This window comes from Halichoerus grypus, chromosome 2 (assembly GCF_964656455.1).
Source record: "Halichoerus grypus chromosome 2, mHalGry1.hap1.1, whole genome shotgun sequence".
Taxonomy (NCBI): Eukaryota; Metazoa; Chordata; class Mammalia; order Carnivora; family Phocidae; genus Halichoerus; species Halichoerus grypus.
The window spans coordinates 110,934,376-110,959,051 of NC_135713.1; the positions used below are offsets into that span (position 1 = coordinate 110,934,376).

The following is a 24,676-nucleotide window of genomic DNA, read 5'->3' on the forward strand; positions in this document are numbered from 1 at the left end:
TCTGAGGCAAGTCACTTAGTCTCTCTGAACTTTGATTTTCTCATTTGTAATGTGTAGGAAACGCTGTATCTAACTTGTGGGATTTCAGAGAGAACTAAAGAAATAACATAGAGGTACCCTTTTCCCTCACCCTCAGGATAATTCCTGTGGTGGATCCTAATAGAATGGAGGGAAGGACCCTGGTATCCAGTCTCATGATGCAGCATGAGATGCTCTGTTGCAGCCTCAGAGAGGAAATGTGAGCCAGTCAAGCACACTGTAACCATGGTTTTGAGGCTGGGGTTGTATACTTTGCTTCAGAGCAAACATGTCTGTGGCTCATGATGCCCATTTGTGAATTAACAGGCAGGACAAGCTGTCCATTCTCCAGGCACTTTCATAGCAATAGGTTGGTATCAGAAATTACCATAAATCACTTGTCTTCTGAGAGTAGGACCTTCCTTGTGTGGGATGAGGATACTAATTCCCTTGAAAATGGCTGAACCTATAGCTCCAGTTCCTCTCATGATATGGGATTTATTAATAAGGGAAGTAGCCAGACCCATGTATGTTGGGGCACAAACTCTGCAGTCTGCAGCCATGGCCACATCTAGGGAGACTGCACATTTGTCTTGGGTTTGGAATAAAGTAGCCCGTGCAGCAGTTCCAAAGAAGAGCCTCCAGGGAGCCCTCCCTCAGATGGACATTGTGCTCCACGCCTGGATCCAGGCTTCCACCCTCTCTCTGGGGTCTGGGGATCAGAGAAACCCATTCGTGCCAGGAAGAGCACAGCTTATCAAGCTTTGAGAACAGTTTCAGCTCAGTGCAAGGATTAGGTAAGTTCTTGGTATCAGAGCAGAGATGTGTAGGTGGGCAGGAGAACATGGAAGAGACCAGGATGCAGAGATGGCTTCTGTTGATCAGGGTCAGTCTGAGCTGTGGTGTTAAGGGGGTTTCAGTAGTTACTGTTGTTTCTGTTGCTCTGGCAACCAGAGGAGAAATATGCTACGCCCAGTGCAGGTGCATTTGGGTTGAGTGGGCCCGTTTCCTCCAAACAACACTTGCTGGCCTTCAGACAGCAACCTCTGGGCTCCTCCCAGGATGGCTAGCTGAAACTTTTGGGGTGTGGAGACCAAGATGTGGAAAGTCTGAATTTCAGCAGCTTTGCCTACAGGGACTGCTGGCAGCAGCTGGTGGTGCCCTTCCTGTCTGTACAGCAAAGCTGGGCTTGGGCTTGGAAGGGTCACCAAGATCTCCTGCCTTTGCCCAGTAGGCTTTCCCACCTCTGGCAACTGCAGCCCTAGCAATTGCATCCTGGATCCCCGTGAGGAACCTCAGGGCTGGGGCACACTCTGGACTTGCAGCTCCACCCTGGAGTTCTGATGAGAAGCTGCAGCAGTCAGGGAGGATGTCAGGTCTCCCTAACTTTGGTGCCCACTCCTGCTGAGCTCATGGACACCCACCAAGCCTTCTGCTCTGCACATCCCCAGGGGATGTCCCTCTATAAGGGGCTCAGGGTGATGGGCTCTGGGTTCTGGCTGACGCTGACACAGATCTATTTCCCTTTCCTCATCTGTGAAATGGAAATAGTCAAACCTACTGTAGACTTATAAGGAGGAAGTTTCTGTGAAAGTACCTAAGGCTGCAACTGGCACATAGCAGGTACTCAGTAAATGGAGTCTTTGCCCCTTGCCTAAGCACCAGAATTCAAGAGGCCCCCATTTCTGATGTTTCAGTACCAAGAACATGCAGTCAACCCAATACGTCAGCAAATCCTGTAGCTCTGTCTTCTCATTATATCCAGAAACTCTCCTCTCCTGCTCTCTCCACTGTTACCACCTTATCCCAGCACCATCACCTATTGCCTGGATTACTGCAGTTACCTCTGAACTGGGCTACCTGTTTCTGTCCCTGCCTACTCAATCTCTTCCCACCCAGCAGCCAAAGAGTTCTTTCTACACCATTATTTAGATGGCATCTCTCCTCTGCTCAGAACTTGCCAGAGTCTGCCAATCTCATTCTGAGCCTACACTATCATGGTGGCCTCATCTATGACCTTGTTTCCTATTCCTTTCTCCTTGTTCCTTCTACTCCAGCCACAATGGCCTCCTTGCTGTTCCTTGAGTGTACCAAGGTTACTCTCACCCCAGGACATTTACATTTGCTTTCCCCTCTGCTTGGAGTGTTCTCTCAGATATCTTTATGGCTCATATCTCACTTCCTTGAGGTCTCTGCTTAGCTGTCACCTTCTCAGTGAGGGCCTCCATGAATGCCTATCTAAAACTCCCAGTCTCCATCACTTTCTGTCTCCCTGTTTACTTACTTTTTCTTTATATCCCAGGGCAGGGAATTTAGTTTCTTTCCTGCCAAATCTCCAGTGCCTAGAATGGTGCTTGGCATATAATATACTCTAAATGGGTATAAATTAAATGAATGAATGAAAGGGATGGAGGAAAGGATATGTACACATATATTTAAATAATCTATATTAAGTGAAAGTTTTTATATGTTTCGTCACCTTTTTTAAACAAACTTTTTCTAGGGATATTTTCTTTGGAGAGGATTTTTTTTCATTTTTCTTTTACTTTTTTTTTTGCATGATCAGTATGGGGTCAATTTCTCCACCATAGCCCTGTAATATTTAATACCCATCTTGGCCCTAGCCTCAGATGGTGATGAGAACACTCTTAGGGGTAGTGGCCTGGGTGCAGGGATTGGAATGGGGTCTATGCAGACTGTTTATGGGGACCTGTCTTTTAGATGCGGGAACACCACTGAGCTGTATTTGTATTTGTTGCTGATGGGTGGCTGAAGCAGGGCTGTGGGAGGAAGGGAAGGAGACAAAGAGGCTATTGGAATAGGCAGGAAGATGGAAAGGAAGTAGTTGAAGTAATTTCCTCCATCAAGCCCCACCATGGGTATGAAAATTAATATTTGCCTATAGAGAGGTAAATTAGAGGCACCCAGTGGGGGAAGGGAAATGTCTCCAATTAGGACACGTTCATATGGTTTGGCAGCTTCCAGCTAGATGCCACCTGCCGCTGGTAACACTCTGAGTGTTTTCTTCACTCCATTATATTTTTTATGAAGACCTGGTGTGGAGATAAGGGTAAGATTCCCTTAAAGTAATGTGAGAAAACCGTGAGAAAAGGAAGAGAGTGAAAACCCTGCCAATGGCAAGAAAGCTGCAAAGTTGAATCTTCTCAAACTAAACAGACTCAGAGTTGCATCTGGAATTGTGTGTGCTTGGCAAACCTAAGGTGGAACCCCTCTGAAAAACATCTGACAGGAATCGCCTCTTTGTCAAATGTGAAAAGAAGCTCCCACCCAATTATTAAGAGGCTGCATAAGAGGAAAGGAAAAGTTTGTGCAGCTAACATAACATGAGGCTTGCCAAAATCATCCTGCCCTAATTCTCTTGTTAACAGAGCTGCTTTTCCAAAGAGCAAGTAACTCGTGATTGGGTTTCTTGATTCTGCCTGCCATTCCTGCTGTACGCCCCCCACCCCACCCAGGACCCCCTGCCCAGAGCTCACCCTCACTCCGTATTTTCACTGGTGGGTATTCTTCAAGGCTTGAAACCCCAGAAATTCCATTGAAAGACAATGATCTGCACTCAGGATGCAGTGTAGAATGGCCACAAATGTCATATTGCTTATCTTGGTCTGTGCTACACCCAGCAGCTGCTGGTGTTTGACGAGGAGGCTGCACAGTGCTCTGAGAATGGTACTGTATGTGCTTTGTTCATGCATTTTGCAGCTGATTTAAGAGCAAGAATGGAACAAAACCAATCCGATGTCTTTACTCCAGAGATCATCCACATCCTTCCTAGGGCAGGAAGAGCAGGTGACTGGGACACTGGACATTTGGCAAGCTGGTGGTTTTCCTGCATTGGCATGCTTTGCCGGGGTTTTCATGAAAAGACAATGACCTTTAGAGAAAACAATGACCTTTGCAGAGATCTCTAAACCCTGGCAACTCAGCAGCGAGCTCAGTTCTGAAAGCATTCCTTTTGCCTTTCCCAACAGAGTTGAACAACTGGAAAGAAAGGAAGGAACTTAAAAAAAAAATCACCGAAGTTTTTGGCAAACTTTAGGTGCTCTTTCCCCCACCCTGTAATTAAGGCAGAAGTAAACAGTAAGAGAATATCAAATTGCAGCTTGCTTCGGTAATAGGTGCCCAGGTGGAGCTGCTGCTTGTATGGACCTGTGTCTTGAGACAGAAGGGCAGCCTCTCTGGGGAGCACTTGAACGGGTCCCCAGATCTGACACATCAAGATTAAGACTTGAAAATTTGGAGCTGAGTGATAAGAAAGGGTGAGTCCTCTGGGGCATTATCTGTAAAAAGAAAAAGTTTCTTCCTCCTTTACAGTTACCCTCTCCCCACAAACTCTGAACCCCTTCTCATTTTTGGAGGTCATCTCCTAGATGGTACAGTTTCACCTGGAAGAAGTTGATGGGTTGAAGGAACCCAAAGCACTCTTTGCTGAGTAAAGTGTGTGTGTGAAAACTCTCTGTGAGACTGGCTTGGTCTATGTCCAACTGTATGAGCCCAGACAAGTTGCTTACTTCCCTAAGCTTCAGTTTTCTCAACTCAAGAGAGTAGTACTTAGCTTATAGGGTTCCCATGAGGCTAAAATGAAACAGTGTAAAGTGCCTGGCCCATAAGATCCCCTCAGCCATTGATATTACATGTCTTAATAGTTCTTTCTTTTTATTGTTGAGTAGTACTCCATGGTATGACTCTACCACATTTTATCCATTCAGCTGTTGATTTGATGTTTGGGTTGCTCTTATTTTTTGGCTATTACAAATAAAGCTGTTACTATTTGTGTGTAGGTCTTGTATGGACATAGTTTCCCTTTTCTCTGGGGTAAATACTTAGGAATAGAATGGCTAGATCCTATGGTCAGTGTATGTATAATTTTTTGAATAAACTGTCAAACTGTTTTCTGAAGTGATTGCATCATTTTATAGTCTCACCAGCAGTGTATGAGAGTTCCAGTTCCTCCACACCCTAGCCAACACTTGGTATAGTCAGATTTTGTAATTTTATCCATTCTAATAGATGTGTAGTGGTAGGTGATTCACATTTACTTTGGGTTGCAGTGAGGATACTTAGGTGAATGTTTTGTGCAAGAATACTATTCATTTATTGTGTAGCGCATAGAACTCAAGGTACTTTCCCATTTGATTTTGTTTGCTTGTTTTCCTTATTAGTTAAAAGATTTTGAAATTAAATGATTTTATTTCTTTAAATAAATTATTGACTGCCTCAAAGTCACCTGGTTCCCTTTCCCAGGGGCAACTGCTGTTACCGATTTGTTGCGTATTTTTCCAAAGCTAACCTATGTGAATATAAGCAAATTTATGGGGTATATAGCACACATGTGTAAGCAGTTTTTTGAATGAGTTGTAGTTGGATGGTATAAACAAGTAACTTTATTTCTGCTCATCACCAACTCTTGAAATTTACTCTGTTGTTTCCTTGCCTGCCCACGGATGAATTCTCTGATACATCCTTTAGTTTTTTTAGTCACTTTCAGGTATTAATAGACAGTCTCACTTTCATTTAAAGAGTGTGGATTAATATAGAATCAAAACATCATTCTCTCTTCCCAATGGAAACATCTCCCCCTAGCTAGCTGGGACTTGGCTCTGGCTCAGATGTGCTTTGGGGCTTAGCCTGCCTTCCCACATTTCCCAGCCTTGCTCTTCTGCTGCTCCTCTACACTCACCCTGTTTTCTCGGCTCTTCCAGGGTTGGTGGGCTGGGGGGGTTGCCTCTGCAACTTTCTTTATAGGAACACCCTTGGGCTACTGTAGTCTCTTCCCCCGAAAGTATAGAGATTTATGTGTTCCTGGTAGTCTGGAAGTTTATGTCTTCCTCCTTTCCCTCACAGCTAGTGAGTGACTGGAACAGGAGAACAAAAGCCTTATTACTCCCTTGGTACAAGAGGGGACAAACTCTTGAGATGTAATTTATGCTTCAGAGTTCCCTTCAAGATCAGCATGAGGCTGAGACTGTGCTGAAAATCGTATCCTCCCTTGGTGGCTTCTCTTTCTCTTTCCTATCTACCCCTTCCCCACCCTTACCAGATTCTCTGAGGGTACTTCCTTAATAAATCACTTACTTGCACATGAACCCTCATTTTAGGGTCTGCTTCTCAGTAATCCAGCCTAAGACAACAGATGTCCAAACACTGACACTCTCCTGGGACACTGTTCAAAGTTCCTTAGAGTTCCCTCATTGAGGCCCTCCGACCACAGTTTTCTTGTCAGGGCTGAGGTCTGATGGGAAATAGTTACTTACAACTTTCCCCTTGTGTCCTGGCTTCCAGGGTCCACCCCTTGGATTTGTGGTTGGGGTCTTTAATTCTGACTGTACAAGAGCCAAACACAATTGTACTGAAGTCACCACATATCTTCCCTTCTCCTTTACCTTAAACATGTTATTAATTTTATCACATATACATTCCCAGGATTTATAACATTTACCTTCTGTTGTGTAAATAAATACCCATATTTGTTCTAGTTATTCTCCTTTGGTTGACTGGATGAAATACACAAAATAACCAGCAGTTCTTTTAATGAAGCCTTTCAATTCTTGTGGTTAAGTAATACTTTATTTCTAGTAGCTTCCACAAGTGAAAAACTATAGCCACTGAACTCCTGCATTTTCAGAAGCGTTTACCTATTGTTTTTATTGTTGAGTAGTACTCCATGGTATGACTCTACCACATTTTATCCATTCAGCTGTTGATTTGATGTTTGGGTTGCTCTTATTTTTTGGCTATTACAAATAAAGCTGTTACTATTTGTGTGTAGGTCTTGTATGGACATTGTATTGGTGGATAATAAAATTCTTGGGTCACACTTTCTTTTCTTGAGGACTTTGTTGGCATTGCTTTACTGTTTTCTAGCATTGATTTTTTTTCACCCTCTATAAGTGTCTTGATATTTTTTTTCAGGATACTAAAAGGATTCTTTTTCATCTTTGAAGTTGAACAGTTGTTCTGATATTTTTTCCCTAGGGATGAGATGTATCTTTTAATTTTTTTTTAAATTTTATTATGTTATGTTAGTCACCATACAATACATCATTAGTTTTTGATGTAGTGATCCACGATCCATTGTTTCTTTTAATTTTAATTTGTAGATCAATCTTTCTTTTGGAAAAAATGTATAGCTTTTATACCTGAGGACTCAATTTTATTATCCAAACCATTGCAGTCCTGGGATTGGCTGATAGAGCTGCATTTGAAGAAGAGCTCGATTTGGTCTAACTCTGTAGAGAATGACAAAATTCCCCTGCAAGAACTAACTTGTCCTAGGAGGATGCTACCTGAGATAGTGAGTAGAAGTCACTTTGAATTGTATCTTGAAATATTTTTCTATTCCATTATTTGGGTTTTCTTCTTCAGGAATGTCACTTTCACTCATGTTTTCTTAGTTTCTTCCATATTTATCATCTTCTTCTCTGAACTTTTTTTTAACCATTTTTTACTTCCATTTTATTTTACTCACTTTTCTAACCACATCCTCCTGTGTTTTACTATATCTGTGTCAGGGTTTTCTCTCCTTATTGCTGCATTTAATGTAAACTTCATTTTTGTGATAGTATAATTTTTTTTCTACTTCATTTCTAAATTCTTCCAGTACTTGTTTCATCTACTTCTATCTTTTCATATTTCCTCTCAGTGCTTGTATCTCTATTCCCATGTTTTTTGTTTACAAAGGGGCAACCCTGGATATTTTCTCTGCTAAGGAGCATATCGCTATATTATCTCTGCTCTCTGCCAGTTCCCAGGAGCTCCCATAATAATTGAACTTTCCTAGGATGTTGTATTTCAGTTCTACTTGGGAGGAAACAAGGACCAGTGGGCTTGAGAATTAGACAGATTTTTATTCAAATCCTGACTCTGCTACTTAAAAGTTGGGTTATCATGAAGAGACTGGTCTTTCTGAGCTTTAGTCACCTCATTTGTAAGGCAGATATGATGTTACCTCATAGTGTTTGTAAGAGGATTAGATGAAGTAAAGCAAAGGGTCTAGCTCAGTGTCTGACTTACAGAAGTTACTTACTAAATATTCTTTGTTTTATTTTTCCTAATTAAACTGATAGGTAGGTGTAAACAATATGACCATAGTAAGAAGAGACTTTGTCTTAAGTGCTATTTAACCTGTGGCTTTAAAGTACCCACCACAATGATGATATTAGAAAATATATATCCAGGGGCACCTGGGTGTCTCAGTCATTAAGCGTCTGCCTTCGGCTCAGGTCGTGATCCCAGGGTCCTGGGATTGAGCCCCACATCTGGCTCTCTGCTCTGCAGGAAAGCCTGCTTCTCCCTCTCCTACTCCCCCTGCTTGTGTTCCCTCTCTTGCTATGTCTCTCTCTGTCAAATAAATAAAATCTTAAAAAATAATTATATATATATATATATATATATATATCAAAGGCTTTCTTTTTTTTTAATTTTTAATTTTAATTATATTTTAGAGAGAGAGAGCACGCACTTGTGTGCGAGTGGTGGGGGAGGGGCAGAGGGAGAGGGAGAGAGGGAATCTTAGGCAGGCTCCACACCTAGCGGGGAGACCCATGTAGGGCTTGATCTCACGACTCTAAGATCATGACCTGAGCCAAAATCAAGAGTGGGATGCTTAACCGACTGAGCCACCCAGGTGCCCCTATTGAAAGCTTTCTATATTCTAGGAATTTTGCTAAGTTTATTACACATATTACTAATTTAATTGTATGAGGTATGCCATATCATTATATCTATTTTATAGTTGAGGAAATTGAGCCATGAGTTAACTTCTTGCTTAAGGTAGTAAGTAATAGATCCACAACTTGGTCCAAACTGTAACTTCACTGGCCATGTATTAATCACTAAAAAATACTGTTTATGCAATGTGATCCTTCCCTGTGCTAGGAGAAGCAAAAAAGTGTGAGTTATCATGCTTGGCCTTGGGAAGCTCACAGCACATGTGTATATACACGTTATATAAACAGATTCATAAAAATACAACTGTGTTCACAGGCCTAGCACTTCAAGTAAGGACTCTCATTTGCAGTTAGATAGAATGAGATTTGAGATAGTACTTAGAGGATGCTTTCTTCCCTAGTGATTAGAGCCTTGAACTAGAATTTCTCATCCTTGTCCCTCTATTTTTAGGTGACCTAGTAAAAGTGAGTGAATTCTAAAACACTTAGGTTATTGGGTTTTATCAGAATGTGGATATGTTAAAAATGTACCCACAATTGGTTCTTATCAGGTATGGTAAGACACACAGACCCAGAAATGATTGTTACAGAGGAAGAATTTTATACTCACAGATCCCTAGAAACACAAGGCATAGCATACCAGGCCATGCAAGGCCATACAGGGAAACAACAGGATTAATCAGGAGGCAGAGAGGGCTCAGAACCTTTACTGGGATTTTGGTGGGAAGAAATGGGTGAAACAGGGAAGGTACCCTAAGTTTAGGATTGAATAATTTGTATAATTTGGGTGGGATTAGGGTTATAAATGTGGTTCCTAGTTGTCTGGTACCTGGCCCTGGGGTGACTTAAGGCAAGGGGATCATTGGCTTGGTGTTTGAGAATTTGATGAAGGAGATGGTTGGGAGTATGGACTCTGGATTTGTTGGTTTGTTCATTAAAGGCTCACTCCCAGGGAAGGAATGTGTTATCTCTAGGAATTAGTCAGTCCTGGGAGGGACAGTCTTAACTAAGATCAGCACCCGAAATGCCAGAGTATCAAGATTATAGAAAATAAGAAAGTGTAGTCCATACAGTGGGTATCTATGCTTGTGTATGTATATGTATGCATGCTGTAAAGAAATGGTTGGTTTTTCATGCCTCTCTTGGAGGGGAGTGATAGGAAGGTAAGTGGAGGGGAAAATTGGATAGGTAATGAGGACCCCATAAAATAGGCTATGCTATGCCATTTTTCAAAATAGTTTTTCATTTGGAAAATGGGGGCAAGTGTTATCTGACTGAGTTGTTAAGGAAATTCCTATAAGTACTCAGAAAATTAATGTTGTGCTCAGAAGGAACTACAGAAAAGCAACACAGTATTTTAATTCATTGTTTGGTGTGGGCTGGCTCTAAGTTGTTCTAGAAATGAGTTTTGTACTTCGACAGTTTTTTTGGTGCATGCAGCATACACAAACAAAGCCAAAGTGAAAAAGTACAGCATCTTAAGAACTGTATCATTTGGATTTATTCAGACTAAACAAAGAGTTTCAAATATGGCCTGATAAAAAGATTTTTCTGAACCTCCCTGTCCCTCACCCAACCTTCCAAGTAGAGAACTGAATTTGCAATACAGTGTGAGTCTTGGATCAAGGGCCTTAAACTGTTTCTATTCATGGTACATGTCTTGGTTTTGGGCAGAGTGTGAGAACTCAAACATATCATGGAGCAGGTTTGTTGGAATTCAGACAATGAGTGTTTCCTCTAGATTACAATAGATTCTTTCCATAAAAAATATTTTTCTGGGCAAGTAGTTCTATAATTTATTAGCTTCAAGGACCTACAAAGTCAAGTGGAGATAAACTTTGGTTGGGAGAAAATAAGTAGGAGTTTTTAGATGATGCAGACCACAGCCATTTGGGGAGCTATCATTTGCCATTGTTGTGGGGAATCCACCAACAGGGCAGTATGAATGTCTTCTGAAGCAGCACCTTTCTGCTCTCCCTTTGCCACCTCCCAGTCTTATCTCCTGCAAGCCACTGTAAGTGGGAAATTGTAAACACATATTTATCTGGCTGCTATTGAGTCACTTGTGCCTTCTTTTTAGTACTGAGCCAGCTGAGTTCCTAAGATCTATTTTATTGCTTTTCTTTTCAGCAGCCTAAAGAACCAGTGAAGATGTCTTCACTTCAGAAGGCTTGACTTTACTAAAGTTACCACTATTTTTTCATGTACATGTAGAAGCACTGGGTACTCTGAGTGGGAGCAGGACTCTGCTCTGGAGGCTGGTTCCCTGGAGTTGGCCTTGAGTTTCCTCAGCAGTAAATTCTGCTGGATATGCATTGAAATGCTCTATAGCCAAGCTTCTTGCTCTGTTTCTTTTGGTTCAGAGCTTGACTTGGTCACCACAGTTCTGTTTATAACAAGCAGGCTACACAGGGAATCCTTGTGGAAATATTACCTCTTTGGTTGGTTTTCTCCTTTGTCTTCCTAGTTTCACTCCATCTCTTCCATTTTTTCCTTCTTTTCTACCTTTACCCTTTCCTTCTTCTACCCTCTCTTCTGTAGATATAATTAAGCATCTGCTGGGTGCTAAAGAAGACCCAGAGATAAATAAGACAAAGTTCTTGCTATTGAGATACTCAATATAAAGGAGATCTTTATAACAAATAATGATAACATAGTATGCATTTAGAGTACAGATACCATCATGCATGCCCCTGTTCCTTGTCCCCTATTTTTGTTAGTCACCATGTCTTTCCAGACTTTAAGGGTTCCTCAGGTCTCCATCGTGGTCTTTCCCTTTTCTTACTCTACATACTCTTCCTTGGAGATGTGATCTAGACCTATTACTTCAACCTTAACTGTATGCTAGTATCTCTGAGGTCTGCCTCTCCAACCCACACTAGTCCCCACTTTGCTGCAGATTCATAGAGTCAGCACTCAGCTCAGGGACTGAGACACAGAGGAGGAGCATCAGCATGGCCAAAGGAATACAGGAAGATGGTAAAGAGGAAGTCCATATTCAGTTGGTTTTATATGGACTTCTAGTAATGTAGATGGAGGAATTCAGGTGCCACATACCTGTTGGCTCACAATTACAGTAATTAGTAGTAAACTTAGGTTTACACTTCAGGACTCTGGAAATTCTTTGTCCAAGAATTCAGGTAAATTCAGGGCCCTTGGGAAGAGTAGAGCCCTTTGTTTCTGGAGTCCAGATATTGGCAGGATTGTTTGGATTTGACCATAGCTAGTGGATGGAAGGTTTCAGTGGCTCCAATTGTGTTGAAAAAGCTGATAGTACCTCCTCTTCTGTCTTTACTGAGCCCAATTTGCTTGAAAGACAAACACCCCTTGGCTTGTTTCATTCTGTGAGACACAGCTTTCTGAAGTGAGAAAGGCACTACTTCTTCAGATGATAGACTAAGAATTCCTAACACCAAAGGCACCCATATGTTTGGCATTAATTACTTGAGGACTGACTTGTAGAGAGAATGTTGTAACTTGATTTTCTCCCCCCAGTGTTCAGTTTTTCCAAGATAAATGCAAATTTTCCTGAATGTTATTTCTCAGCCAACTGGGCCATCTCAGCTTAATCCTAATCCTTTTTAAGGTAATGTAGAAAATTTGCCTTTAAAATTATTAATCTCTTGGTAGTGGGATAATAGGTGATTATATTTTCCTCTTTATATTCTTCCATGTTTCCCCGAACTCTTTGATTAATTTATATTAATTTATTAACAGGAAAATTTATATATTTTATTTTAAAAAACTAAAAAGGTTCATTCATAGAGTGATGGTGAGATACATGGTTTAAATGTGCATATGTAGTCATTGTTAGAGGAATGATAACACTAAAATGAGATTGGGTGGGTTTCTCTCCTTTTTAAAAAAAATTCACAAAAGGTCTATTATCAAAAATGACTATTGTTTCCTTTAAAGAATAGCTTGGGAGGTTTGTCACATATCTATAATGCTGCCATTGCTTACCACACTTTTTTTTTTTTTTAAAGATTTATTTATTTATTTATTTTAGAGAGGGGAGGGAGGAGAAGAGGGAGAGAGAGAATCCCAAGCAGGCTCCCTACTGAGCATGGAGTCCATTGTGGGGCTCAGTCTCACAACCCTGAGATCATGACCTGAGCCTAAATCAAGAGTCTGACACTTAACCGACTGAACCACTCAGGTGCCCCCACATTTGTTTTTTAATTTTTTTAAAAGATTTTATTTATTTATTTGACAGAGAGAGATAGAGCACAAGTAGGCAGAGAGGCAGGCAGAGGGAGAGGGAGAAGCAGGCTCTCTGCTGAGCAGGGAGCCTGATGTGGGGCTCGATCCCAGGACCCTGGGATCATGACCTGAGCCAAAGGCAGCTGCTCAACCAACTGAGCCACCCAGGTGCCCCAACACCTTTTTTTTTAAATTACACTTTTGAACCGTGGATATTTTAAAATTGCCTCAGTTATAGTGTATCATCCTCTTTAATGGTGGTTTTGATTTTGATTATAAGCTGGGTCAACATCTTTCTTAATTAAAGAAAGTTGTAATTATAAAATAATGAATTTCATCTTATCTGTCACTGTATTACACTTGATCTTAGCCAAAAGGCCGAGAAGCGATTATTATCTGTCCCTGTATTATGTGCCACTGACAAACTAGCTCTAGGAAGAATTTCAAAGAGGAGTTTTTGTTGGAATAAGTATCTTCCTAGGTATTATTTTAAAGGAATCAATATTCATTTAAAATCGATATGTGTTTATTTAATCCCCTATTTTTACTAACTCTAGGGTATTCGGTCTATGTGCATACTTATAACTGTTTATATTATAAACTGATTTAAACAATCGTGTGTATGAGTGCTTGCTCCTAGAAGTCTTAAACAGCAAAGTGCGTCATTATAAAAATGCCACAAATACATAATATTTTAAAAGTCATTGGTATTTCTGGTGTAAGGTTATAAATGTTGAAGGTAAGAGAAGGTATCAGCATCCTTAGAAGTTGAGGATAATGAGACTGTGAACAAAGAACAATGGAATGGGATTCACCCACATTTTATACATAACATTGTTTCTCTACATTAAAGCTTGTAATTCCTAAAACAAACCTTGGTTGTTGGCTCATTTAGAAAAAAAAATGAGTACAATCTTTGGTGAACACCAATGAGATGCTGATTGTGCCTTTGACAATGGATCCTGGTCTAATTCTGTTTCAAAGAATAGGAACCTGGAAGATATTTAGGAGAATTTCCCTGAAAACTTTGGTACCAAATACCCTCAGCTGGCACAGACTCTGGAGATGCACCAAGCCACCTCCCCACCTCATATTCCCATGTGCTTGGAAAACCTGTCTTACTAACCTCCCTTCCTTTATCTACAATGCTGGCTCTGACTCCGCCCTCAACTAGACAACTACCCTAGATGCCATCAGTCCCTTGGTACTCCTTGGGGAAGAAATGATTCCTGTTGAGTTATCTCAACTCCTTTGAAGGTGGTTTGGCAACCTTCTGTTTGTCAAGATTAGCCCCCTCTCTTAATCCCTCATCACATGTTTTGTCAAGCACGCTCATGAGAAAAAAGACAAGGGATTAAATGGAGGCAAGGCGCTCCCATCTCTGCACTCACTCACCTGTCTGTATGTAAGGCACCCGCCCCTGAATTTCTAGTTGAACCAGAAGTTTGTGTATATGATTAGGAGTTGGCTCTCATCCGGTTCCACTCACAAGCCCAGGCTGCCTGCCCTGAGCCAATCACTGGGGCAAGTGTACTCTAGGGATAAAGTAGTTAGTTCTTTCTGCAGCTGTGGCTCCTCAAATCCAGTTCTGCTCTATAGAAGACATAGTGAATGCTGCATTAATAGCAGTTGAATAAATGAATTACTTAGTAATTCCCAGCAGGGAAAGATAGGATGATATACTTCTCTGAACAGGACATGGTAGAATATTGAAGTTTATCTGGGTGTTCCGTGGAAGTGGAGTAGGAAGTTCTGCCTAATTAGAAAAAAGCATTTTCAGTATTTTAATTTTGTTCAGTGTTTATTGAGGTGTAGTTTCCACATTACAAAATGCAGACTTAAGTGTACAGGTCAAAGACTTTTTTCTACATATTTATATACTAATATGGCTATCACCTAGATCAGGATCTAAAACATTTCCATCACTCCAGAAAGTTACCTAATGCCCCTGTCCACTCAATAGTTTCCCACCTCCCCGCCAAAGTAATATTTATTCTTACTTCTATCTCCATGGACTAGTTTTGCCTATTCTTGAAAGTCATGTAAAATTCTAAAGTTGTACTTTTTAGTGTCTTTTACTCAACATAATTAAAAAATATATATATCCATGTTGTTGTAGTCCAATGAGTTTCTTTTCGCTGCTGTATGCTCTTCCACACATGGAAGATAGTCCCATTATAATATTATAATTTATTTATCCATTCTTCTCTTGATAAGACATTTGTTTTTGTTTTTGTAGTATTAGGTATGATCTGGAAAGAGAATTGAAAGACCCAAGAAAAACTGAATTGCTCTCTGAAATCAAGTGACAAAGTCTCCCTGGTGCTATGAGGAGTGAAGAAAATGGGGTATTCATAACCTGGGGTGAATTGGGAAGATAAACAACAGCCCCAGGGCCATTAGGAACCAGAAGACAGCAAGAGGTGGGCTGCGAGTTAGATGGACTTGAGTGTGGGGCCACCTTTCTTTGCTCTAAGAGGAAAGTGACCCTAAGAGTTGAGGTGGTGTCTAATCCCTTTAAAAGTTAGTTAAGGAGTATATTAGAGGGCAGAGAGTTGGGTTATATTTGAAAAACAAACAGGAAAAAAGCCCTTTTGTTTTCGTAATATAAATACTGGAGAAGACTTTTGTAGCACCAGCTCCTTCCCTTATGTTAGGATCTTTCTGTGAACCCTATCACCATGTTAAAATAAGTAATAGTTCAGGCAGAATGATCCATTAACTCTAATTAGACACTTTGAAATTTGTCTGGGTTTGTGTAAGTCTACTGAAGTCACACAATATACTTCTCAGATGTTAGTATTTTCTTGGAAAAGCTTGGAAAATAATATGGTAGGCTCTTTCTAAAATGGCTCCCAATGATCCCTACCTCCTTGTATTCACTCCCTTGTGTAATTCCTTCCCCTTGTTTGTAGGCTGGGACTAGTGACTTACTCCTAAGGAATAGAAAATGGGAAAAGTGATGGGCTGTCACATCCAATAGTAGGTTATCAGAGTCTGTGAATTCCATTTTGCTTGCACTTTCCCTCATGTTGGCACTCTCTCTTGCCCTTTTACTTGCTGTTTCTGATGAAGCAAGCTGCCCTGTTCTTAGCTGGCTTATTGAGAAGCTCATGTGGCAAAGAACTGAGGGCCATCTTACTGAGAAACAGGACTTCAGTCCAGCAGCCCATGAAGAGCTAAATCTTGCCAATTCAGTACCTTGACTGAGCTTGGAAGTGGATCCTTCCCCCCATTTATCAGTAAGATAACTGCAGTTCCAGCTGACACCTCGACTGTAGCCTTCTGCAAGATCTAGAGCCAGGAGACCCAGCCAAGCCTTCCCCAGATTCCTGATCTGCAGAAACTGGATTAATTACACAACAACAGATAATTAAGACAAATGATGATATTAATGACCAGCATCCATGAGTGTTAACTACTTGTCAGGTACTGTGCTAAGTGTTGTATATGTGATTTCTCTTTTCATCTTCATGACCATCCAATGAAGAGGAACTGAGTTTTGTCCTAGCAATAGAAAATTAGGAAAGGAGCAACAATTCCTGGTGGGGGATGGGGAGAAAGAGGCTGACTCTTATTTTAGCTTTTATGTCAGCATATCAAACTGTGAGGATGAAAACAAATCACACTCTCCTAGAGAGAATATTATGTTGGAATGATCTCAAATATGTCTCAGTTGGGACCTCCAAGAAAAAAGGAAGTCATACTTAAAATATTGTGATGTAAAACAGTTATTGTGAAAATAGCTATATTGCTTTGAAAAAGAATCATTTTGGAAATAGCTTTTATCTCTTAATATAACAATAGTTGTTATTACATCTTAGTATAATAAAAACATGAATGGAACAATTGAGAGAATTATAGAATGAATATCAACCCTATCTCACCCAATGATAATAACCAGATTCATAGTTTTTACTGTTTTGTCTCTTAATTACAGATAGCTTTTTCACATCAGTAACTAGGTTGACATCATTGTTTGTAGTATTCCACTATATGTATGTTTCATCATTTATTCGAAATAATCCCCTGGATATTTAAGTTGCTTCCAGTTTTCTGTAATAACTCCATGAGAGAGAACTTTATACAGACATCTTGTGCATTTGTCTCATGATTTCTTTAGAATAAATATCTAGATGTGAAAGAGTTGGGTCAAAGGGTTTACATATTTTAGATTTTTATGGGTCTTGCCAAATTGCCCTTCAGTAAGGTTGTACCAAAATTAATCCCACCAACAGTTAATGAGAGTGCCCACTTCCTACACCCTTGCCAACAAAGGGTATTAGCATTCTTTTAAACCTTTGCCCATCTGATAAGTGAAAAATAGCTTCTTGTTGTTTTACTTTACACTCCTTTAATTCCTGGGAGATCAGGGGTGGCTGGGAGGCTCAGTGGATTAAGTGTCTGCCTTTGGCTCAGGTCATGATCTCAGGATCCTGGGATCCAGCCCTGAGCCCTGTTATTAGGCTCCCTGCTCAGTGGGGAGTCTGCTTCTCCCTCTCTCTCTGACCCTCCTCACCACTCATTCTCTCTCTCTCTCTCTCAAATAAATAAATAAAAACTTAAAAAAAAATTCCTAGGGAGATAGGCATTCTTCTTATTGGTCATCTCTGTTTCTTCTAATTATCTTTCTATGCCATTTGACCATTCTTGCCATTGTATTGTTTATAATCTTTGTACTAAAAACTTATAAATGCAGGAATTTGACACTTTCTCTTTTCTGTTTGCTGCATTTTACCCCACTTTGTAATCTGTCTTTCAACTGTGCTTTATTTGTTTGGTTTCTTGCTCTGTTGACATTTAGGATTTTTATGTCATCAATTCTATCCATCTTTGTATTTATACTTTCTGACCTTGCTATGCCTGGAAAGACCTTATTCTTCTGGCCAGATAAAATTTTATGAAGTATGAATGGCCATGAGGAACTAATATTTTGAGGCAGATTTGGAAAGCAAAATATGAAAGGCAATAAATTATAAAAATACTCTTCACTCTTAGAGGCTTTATGTTTCTCCCAGGGTCTCTTTCACTTGCTGTAACTCTGATTAATGATATTAAAGAAAACATCTCAAGAATTTTCATACATGTTGATTAGAATACACATTCCTGCCAAAAATCTAATGTTGTCCCTTGACTATATTCTTTAATTATAACAATAAAGTAAATAGGTTGTAAATATATTGGTTTATCCCATTGTTATTCTAATAACGGAACTGTATCCAAAATGACTTATATTCATATTGTGTTCAGTACTTCACAGTTATTTCACATGCACCATTTTGTTTAGTCTTCACAGCAACAATAGTTAACTATTGTTATCTTCCCTTTACTGATGAGGATACCAAATCTCAGAGTGGCTAAATGATTTGGCCAATGTCACACAGTTGAATGAAGGCAGAGTCAGGGCTCAAACTCATGCCTTTTAAACAAAACCCCACTGTTCCTCCCAGTTGTTAAAATAATAATTATGATCTTCTTAGCTGCTAAACAAAGTCAATGGGAAGTTCAGAATTTGGTTGCCCTTCTGGAATTTCAGCAACTTTGATCTTATACAAGGAGCTGCTTGGGTTTTAACCTCAATTTAAGTGGATTACTATTTGTTAGGCTGATTGCTTTCTTCTGAGTTAAGACTGTCCATAATGCAGGGTAGCAACATCTCATTTGATGGAAACACATCTTTTTTTTAAATTTTATTTTATTTTATTATGTTATGTTAATCACAATACATTACATCATTAGTTTTTTTTTTTTAATTTTTTAAATTTATTTGACAGAGAGAGAGAGAGAGAGATCACAAGTAGGCAGACAGGCAGGCAGAGGGAGAGGGAGAAGCAGGCTCCCCGCTGAGCACAGAGCCCGACATGGGGCTCGATCCCAGGACCCTAGGATCATGACCTGAGCCGAAGGCAGCCGCTTAACCGACTGAGCCACCCAGGCGCCCCACATCATTAGTTTTTAATGTAGTGTTCCATGATTCATTGTTTGCGTATAACACCCAGTCCTCCATTCAATACGTGCCCTCTTTAAAACCCATCACCAGACTAACCCATCCCCCCACTCCCTCCCCTCTAGAACCCTCAGTTTGTTTCTCAGAGTCCATAGTCTCTCATGGTTCATCTCCCCCTCCAATGTCCCCCCCTTCATTTTTCCCTTCCTACTATCTTTTTTTTTTTTTTTTTAAACATATAAGGAAACACATATTCTTTAGTCAATGATTATCTACAAGTAAATTGTGGAGCTGCTTCAGTAGTAGTAGAATAGGTTGGTAAGCATTTCTTCTATAAATGATATGGAAAGACCTCTTCTGGCAAGACCAAAAGTGGTATATGGTTTTACAGGTGAAGCACTTGCCTTTATGGACTCAAAGTGTTAGAAAGCATACAAGTCTTTGGTCTGAACACATGGCTTCCCATATGGCCAGTTTTGCCTGGCTTTCTCCCTTTCCCCTCCCCTCCTTCATCTCCTTTCCCCTTCCTTTTTTACCCACTCATGTGTTTGTTCAGTGCACATATATTGAGCATCCACTAAGTGCCAGGCATCTTGATTGTTGTAGGAGAAAAGAGATGGGTAACATGCCTTCTCTGTTCTTGAAGAATGAAGCAGAGAAGCCAAAAATGACATAACCTGCGAGTCCAGTCTTGCAGGTATTGGGTATGTTGATGTTATCCACATCAGTGGCCTAAAGTTCAACAGTCCTAAACTTCTGTTTGTCCCGCAGAGTAGGAATTCCAGCCTTCCCCAGTTTTCCTCCCTCATAGATGCCCAAGAATCTCCAAGGTATTTATTGTAGCAAAAGGGTTAGATAGTACTAAATACTCTCAAGTCTTTCTAATAAATCTGGAACTTAGTTTCCCTACATACAAAAAAATATCTGTGGATGTTGGATTGGAAGTTATATACCCACGAAACAGGCCACTTTCTGTGCTTTATTGCTTCTGTTGGCGTTGGCGGGGGTGGGGGGATGGGGGGGGTGGGGGTGGGAAGCTGGAACAGATAGCCATCCAATTCTGCTTTCTCTGTTTTCTTCATTGATAGAGGAGCAGCCTTCCTCACAGTCCTCACCTCGGGGAGCAGAAACTTTGTTCTTTTCACCAATTCACTCCAGCAGGACAGAACTGGCACACAAACCCGGAAGCACATTGGGCCAGCTCCCTGCCTAACCCCAGTGGCCAGGGTCAGCTCAGCCCCATCTAGTGGAACAAGTTCAGAGCTTCCAAGGGTGAGTGTCTAACCCAATTTCCTCAGTCCCTAAGAAATCCACCCCCGCCCCGGTTTGCCTCTTCCTACCCCAGAAGTGACCTCCTCTCTGATGAAGGACACCAGCAGCACATATTCCTTTAGAGTGGTCTACCTCTTCTACCCCAGGGGTGTGGTACCTCCTCCACCCCAGCAAGCAGGAACAGCATCTTTTGAAATTGGTACCTTTCCCTGCAAGTGTGGATAATTTATTCTTATCCGTGGTCTATGTCTATACTCCAGTACAGCGTGATTCATATAAACAGAAACACAGTGTGTCTTCACAGAAGAGATACTATTTAAGCTGACTCTTAAAGGATGAGTGGGTGTTTCCTTAGGCATACAAGGCAGAGAATGTCACTTGTGACAGAATAATGGGCACATTCCAGGTATACAGGCATAACACAGTCAAGGAGGATGCATAATTCACTGTGACAGGAAATTTGGGTGCATGTGGGAATAGCGGGCAATGGAAGTGGGAAGCTGAGCACAGGCATATGTGAATGCCAGAGAGGGACCTGTGGCTAGTCAGGGTACAGATATGATGGACCCAGAATTTCTCCAGATCCCAAGAGTAGCAACTGGGCCATTTTAAAGTGAAGGGCAGAGGGCAGGAGATTGTATTGAAGAATCCTCATGGTCTTGCTGTCACATCTGAGTTTTGATCCATTGGAACTGCTGTGGCATTATGTCTTTTTCTTTTCCTCACTGGCTGTGTATTCTCCAGCTAGAACTTTGGTTCTCAGTCTTACTGTGGGGCCACTGGATTGAGTGGGGCTACTGAGAGTCACAAAGTTTAGCAATAAAGATCATATCTTAACCATGCTCAAATGACTTCTCTTTCCCCTGGAATGAAATGCAAAATCCTTACCTGAGTCTTAGGTGATTAGGCACTTGCCTTCCTCTCTGATGCTGATACCATTTTCTGTTATTTCCTTTACTTCTTGTATTCTAGCCATACTTGTCTCCTTGCTGTCCCTCCTGCATGCTGAGCCTGGTTCCACCTTCTAGCCTTTGTACTTTCTATTCTTACTACCATGCTATTCCTGGACCATGTTTCTCCTAGGTGCCCACATGGCTTGCTTACATCATTAGGTTTCTGCTGAAATTCCATCTCCTTGGACTTTCTCTGATCACCCTATCTGAAATAACTCTGTGTCTCTTTAGCTTGCTTTCTTGATTTTGCATGCTGCTTATCATTGCCTGATATTAAATGATGCATTTACTTACTTGTCTTTCATCTTTTCCCTCATTAGAATATAATCCCCATGAAGGGAGCAACTTTGTCTGTCTTGAGTGTGCTGTATCCTCAGCTCCTAGAAAAGTACCTAACACATAAGTAGGTGCTCAATAAATATTTGAGGAGTGAATTAGTAAATAGAAGAGTCTAGCCCCCAACCCCTTGAAGAAAAGAACAGGGTGAGAGTAAAGAGATTTTGGCCATAGGAAGAGAAAACCAAGAGGACACTCTTTTAGAGCACCGTCTCTCAGCCAAAGAGGCAAAAAATTATCATTTGCAGACTCTGGGAACTTCCCAACCAGTATTGTATTGGCTCCAGGAAGCAGGTCATTGCACAGACCTTTACAAAGTAGCCTTGGGTGTGCTCCACATTAGTTGAAGCATTAGTTTTTGCACTCTGGTTTGTCAAGGCACAAGACCCAAGTGGGAAGATTGCCAGGTCCCATTGTATTCAAGCTGAGATCAGTGCAAGGAGAGATTACGAGCTGTGGATTTAGATGTCCTAACATTTTCTTTTTGGAAGTGTGACTTTTCTCTTGCTCAGACTTTTCTTCGAGGCAGAACTTCCTGAACCATGCAGAATTCCTTGCTTAATCCTGGCTGCTCTTCGTTGGCACCACAGAGCTCTTGGGAGTTTGCCTCTTGCTCATTTACAGGAAAGAACCTGGGGCCACTCTTTCAGTTCACTGCACACTAGCTGCCCTTTCTGGACTTGGGTTTCCCTGCAAGCCCTCTGCACAGCCCCAATCAGCTGCTCATGGTGGGAAGTCCTGTTTACTGCTTACTCCCATTCACTGTTTATAATAAATAGACTGGGGCCCTCAGGGCCAGTCATGCTCCATTAGCTATGTGGATTTGACGCAAGGATGGGTAACACTGGTTGGAGAGCATGGAGTTGGATAACAGGAGATAATGCACCCCTTCTCCTCCCCCAAGATGCAATTTCAGTTGTTCCCACAGTATGTTTTCATTGTACAGTAGATGCAAGAGCTCCAGCTAGTGTGAGAACTGAGCTTGGATAAGAAAAACACAGTGATGGCACAGTTCCTGCAGGGTTCCCATGCTATTTTCTCAGCATTAAGAAAACCCAACAGTGTCTAAACAGCTGAACTTGTGGTGTGTTGGTAGGTTTGCACAATTCCCCAGAGTCATATTAGCATATGCATTTCAAGGGGGAGATCAAATTGACTTTGGAAAAAGCAAGACGGGTGTGTTTAAGAGTTGACTTCCATGTACATTCTCCCTGAGCCAGAGGAGAACAGTGGCTGAAGTATCCCCAGGCATACTTAGACATCCTAGGTCACAGCTCAACTCTCAGTAACACATGGAAGCTCTTTTTTTCCCCTTACTGTTACTGGTTTCTTTGCTTGTGGATATCCTAGAATGTTTGTTGGAAGTACCCCTCTTCACTGTCTTAAATCAGCCCCTTTCTTGCTCTTGAAAACATTAGTGAGAGTTGCTCAGTTGCTTGTCATTGTAGAGCAATCATTCTTCATCAGCTGGGGTGGAATTCCCTGGTGTCCTTTTTTTTCTGTCCACACAATATTCCCACATTTCCCATCTCATGTTGTAATCTCTCTGGTTACATTAAGCCTGCAGGCTCTTCTCAAGTTTTTGCTTATAAAGACAGTATTTAGAAATTGTTTATAGAGTTATTTTTAGTGTGAAGCTATGCAACGAGCTCTAATTGTCACCTTTCCAAAATTCCAGGAGGCTCGAAGGGCATTCTGCTTAAATTCTAGGGACCAAAGCCAGGGAAACTCCTCTCTGAGGTGCTGGCACCACCATTGGCATTGCCACTGAGCCTGTTAGCTACCACCAAGGCCACTGAGTAAGCCCCTCCACTCTAAATTGACCATTGGTTGATGAGCTGGGCCAAGGACTAAATGCTGTATGAGGCAGGAACCTGTCTGTTTTGATCAGTGTTGAATACCCGTGCTCGCTAGCACAGTGCTTGCCATAGAGTAGGTGCTCAAAAAATACATATTGAGGGAATGAGTAGCTTTCCTATCTATGGATTGTCCATTTTATTACCGATGGATTTGAGACCACCAAATAGCTATTGCTCTTAACTATAAATGTGTATTTGTTTTTCTCTCTTGGTTACAAAGATGTGATTTTCTAATACTGTCTTCAGGAATAAACAATGCAGTGTTTAAAGTATATGTTCTACCAACTATAGTGTTAGAAATCAGCCTAGTTGATAACCTTAGTTGAGGTGGGGTGAGCAGTGACTGAATGGGACCATGATGCTGGAAAATTCTGGAAAAGATCTGGTTATGTTCACTTTGTGAAAATTTATCAAGTGTACTTTTGATTTGAGCACTGTTCTGTATGTGTATTGTTATTCATTAAGAAGTTTGTTTTCATTTTTACAAAAGCAGACTCTGGAGTTAATTGTCTGGGCTCATATCTTGGTGCACCCATTCATTTCTAGTTGGATAGCCTGGGACAAGTCACTTAACATTTCTTTGCCTTACTTTCTTCATCTGTAAGTCAATAATAGTAATAATATATCTGTATAACAGGCTTATTTGGAATTAAATGAGTTAAACTATAATAAATACGCAATAAATGTCAGTTAATATTGACGATTATTTTTCAGAAAGTGAGACTTTCAAATCAGGTAAAGTCAAGGACTCGGAAAATATCATGGTGAGAGGGGTCATTAGAGTACTCCACTCTCTCCAGGCAGAAGTGCTCTTAACTTCTCAAGACCTATGTTCTTAAAGGTCCCTTTTTATATATTCTCTTTTAACCACCTTCCAAAGTATACAGACTCTAGAGACTGAATTAAGTTTTAAGATCCACTATAATACTTGTTTTCCACATTTTTTACCTAGAGAAGTTCTATGAATCACAGAATGCTAGAACCAGAAAAGATCTTAAAAAATACCCTATCTGTGCCATCTAATATGGTAGCCACTACCCATATGTGGCTATGTAAAACTAAATGTAAATTAATTAGAAATAAATAAAATTAAAATTAAAAATGCAGCTCCTCAGTTGCATTCACTACACTGTAAGTGCTCAGTAGCCACATATAGCTAGTGGCTTCCATACCTGACAGTGCAGATACAGAGCATTTTCATCATAGCAGAAAGTTCTACTGGATAGCCCTGCTAGATCAAACTTCTCATTATATGCATGAAAACATTGAAATCCAGGGAGGTAACATGATTATACCACAGTTACACAGGTAGTTAAGGACAGAACTACACTACAATTTGAATTTCTTCACATTTGTACATCAGTGTATTTTCCGTTTGGTCACCAAGACCTGCAGATCCAC

The 24,676-nt window shown here is 40.8% G+C and overlaps 1 long non-coding RNA gene and 1 pseudogene across 1 annotated transcript in view; one reads left to right on the top strand and one right to left on the bottom strand.

Moving 5' to 3' along the window:
* LOC144381132 (uncharacterized) overlaps positions 1–24,676 on the top strand; it is a 364,233-nt gene that overhangs the window by 142,007 nt on the left and 197,550 nt on the right. The window lies entirely within an intron of this gene.
* LOC118518773 (U2 spliceosomal RNA) lies at positions 13,215–13,298 on the bottom strand (annotated as a pseudogene).